The sequence below is a fragment of the Mustela nivalis genome, assembly GCF_964662115.1.
Source record: "Mustela nivalis genome assembly, chromosome: 3".
Lineage (NCBI taxonomy): Eukaryota > Metazoa > Chordata > Mammalia > Carnivora > Mustelidae > Mustela > Mustela nivalis.
The window spans coordinates 19,752,877-19,756,246 of NC_139022.1; positions in this window are offsets into that span (position 1 = coordinate 19,752,877).

Below are 3,370 nucleotides of genomic sequence, written 5' to 3' on the forward strand. Positions count from 1 at the left end.
TCCTCCAACATGGCAGCGTCTGCGACCCGGCCAATGAAAGAGGACTCCGCAGGCCCGCCTCTGCCTGCCTCCGCCAAGAGAGGGGTGCGGACCGCTAACGCCGAGCCAGCAGGTGATGCGGCCCCCATGCGGCGGAGGGCGACACTACAACCTCGAGTAAGTTTCTGCGGAGCAGCCCCTCCGCTGGTGATGCGGGGTGAGCGGGAGAGGGGAGGGCGGGTAGGGTCAGGGGCGCTCCCTCCCCACCTCGCCGTTTCCCTCGGAAAATCGGCCTGCGAGCCTCTTCCAGGACCTTCTCCCGAGATTGTCCCGCGGGAAGCATAGCTGTGGCGGGATGCTGGCCCTTTACTTCTGCGGCCGGTTGTCCAGAGTGGGGGGCGCGTCCCGGTGTCAGGCCTCCGGTCCCCTTGCGCCGCCGCTGCAGCTGCCTGGGCGCGGAGTCCTCTGTGGGAACCCGGCTTCCGCCCTTAACCCCCGCACCCACCCGCGAGCGTGGCTTCTCCCCCGCCGAGCTTGGCTCCAGCGATCAGTAGGGAGGAAGGTGGTCAGCTGGCAGCCTCGGGTCGTCTGGGCAGCTCCCAGCTCCACTTCGGCTCAGCTGCTGAGAGGCCACAAGTTTGGGTTCTCAGAGCTCTTAAAGAATCACCTCGCTACTGGCCGACAAAACGTAGCCGACAAGTAGATGTGGGAGCATGTTTATGTCCAGTCCGCTCTAGAATGGGCGGAATCGTGTGTTTGGCTAGCGTTGGTTCAATCGCCACACCTGCCCCCCCTCCTCCTGCCGTCCACCCCACATTTATTTTGAGATTTTTCTTTCCTCTTCCCTTGCTCTTTCTCCCACTGTCCTCCCCTTTAGTGGGAATGTCATGGTCAAATGATGATTCATTTCTCTTTTTTTTCTCCGTGAGACTCTGACAGCTCAAACCACAGATCTCACGCGTGCTCTTCAGTCTGCAGCTATGCTGTAATAGCCCAGGCCTGGGCTGCCCCTCCCAATGCTGTGATCTCCCAGAGATAGCACAAGCAGTCCTTAGAAAGGGATGGGACACAGCAAGACAACGGCTTACAGTGAGTCTTGCATTCGAGACACTCCAAACGGGAAACTGGTCACTTTTTTTAAAACGTGAGTACAGGGACGCCTGGGTTGCTCAGTTGGTTAAGCAGCTGACTTTGGCTCAGGTCATGATCCCAGCATCCTCGGATGGAGTCCCACAAGGGCTCCTTGCTCGGCAGGGAGCCTGCTTCTCCCTCTGCCTCTGCCTGCCATTCTATCTGCCTGTGCTCGCTCTCCCCCTCCTCTGATAAATAAATAAAAAAAAATCTTTAAAACCTGAGTACAGAATCTGAAACAATACATTCCCTAGCAGTGGGCCTGGCAAGGCCTTGTTGAGAAAAACGTTCCAGTCAATATCCAGAGACTATGACAGGTAGAATGAGAGCTGGAATCTTATTTGGAGAATCAGAATAAATTGCCAGGGGAACAACTATGAAATTGCATTCTATGCCCTGTTGTGGTCATTTGGATATAGGGAATGAAAGCCTCATTATTTGGTCTTTGTTTGTTTACTCTTATTATGAAAATTCTCAAGCATACACCAAAATGTGTAGAGCAGAAGGATCCCGCCCCTTCCGAGTACTTATCACTCTGCTTCCCCAACTGTTTCATAGGCCCTCCTCCTTCTACTGCCCCCGAAGTGCCTGTATTTTTGTTTTTGGGAAGGGGGGAGGTCTGGAATATATTTTAAAGTAAATCCCAAACATCACATCATTCCCTGCTCCCCAAATACCTTGGTTTACACATCAAAGAAGGAGGAGGAAGAGGTGGAGGAGGGGAAGACTGAGAAGGAGGAGGGATGAAGAAGAGAGATTTCAGCACAGGCCCACTATGCCAGAATCAATAGGTGTAATAAGCTATTCCGATTGGCTCTGAGAGGCATGACTTTTAGCCCAGGGCCACAGTACTAATAAGCGACAAGGGCAAATTCAGGCAGCGCAAACAGCAAGGCCCACACTCATCACCAAGGCACCGAGACGGGGGGCAAGGGTGCCAGACCGATGGAATAAAGTTGTCTGGGAACCCCACCTGCCCTAGAAGTCCAGATGAGCGAGTAGTTGAACTGTTTTTTACCTTCATTGTCATTCCTTTCTGAAATTATTGCCGGCCTTTGGTAAAGACATGAACCTGAGCTTGTGCAGCCTGGGGTACTGATCTTGGCGTGGCTGAAGAGAGTAGGTGCCAACAAAGAATGAAAATCCCTGCTGCCTGTTCTCCTTCCAAGAGTAAGGAGGGAACAGTCAAGAGCCCATACAGTGCACTGCCACTTGGAGCCCTGTCTGTGGCAGTGGCATGGCCCACCAAAGCCAGGAGCAACAGGCAAGACCCCAGACCCCAAATGCTAATGGAACACCCTGGGGAGGATGAAGGAAAGGCAGAGAGTCAGCGGAAACCTTCCCAAAGTACATTTCCCTCAGTTTCATCTGGGAGCTGACATTCAGCTGGTACACACCCCTTCAGCCACACAAAGTTTGGTGACTAGCCTCTGGCCAGAACCTGCTGTGTGTCTCCCTACCCTAAACCCTTCCCAAGATCCCTACCATGGCCTCGTGATCCAGGCACTGGGAGTGTAACACTTGACTCTGCAGGGGTCCCCGGGCCAGCTTTTGGTTGGTTAGTTGTCCACGCTGTTAAAGATTTGACTACTGTTACATGTTTGACTCTCGTCTTTGGTGATTGTACCTATCTCATAGGAAATAGAAGCTGGAATCCAGGAAACAGGCTGGAAGATTAAATTAAAAAGTGGATACAAAGCTTCTAATCAGAGCCAGACACAATCGGCGATCAACTATATCCCAGTCTCTCCCCTCTTCTCTGATACGTACTTTCCTTAATGAGGAATGAGACTTTAAGTTGACTTTTTTTTATCTTCAAGTCTCTCTCTCTCTCTCGATTCCCTAACTTCCCTCTCTTGCCTTCATTTCATCCTAGAACTTGTGCCCACGACTTCTTTTCTAAGTAAACATTAACCCCCTTTGACTCTGAATCTCTGGAAGATTCTCAGTTCCCTATTTTCGCTGGCACTGTGACAGGTCCTCATTTCTCCTTCCCACTCCTCTCTATTTATAGTTTTCACATTTTTTTGGCAGGTTGGCTACAGAACACTCAAAAATTGCAAAGAGAAATATTGTGTTCTGGAAATTCGTCCGAGCATTTTTTTCCAATATTGTCCTTATGCTCTTCTGATCCTCTCTTGAACTGTTGGACTAAAGCAGCTGACGCTTCCACCAGCAACCAGAGTCATCCTGTCCACTACTGTGGGAACAGAGGGTTTCCATTTGGAACTGCAGACTGAGCCTAAAGTCTGATGGCCCT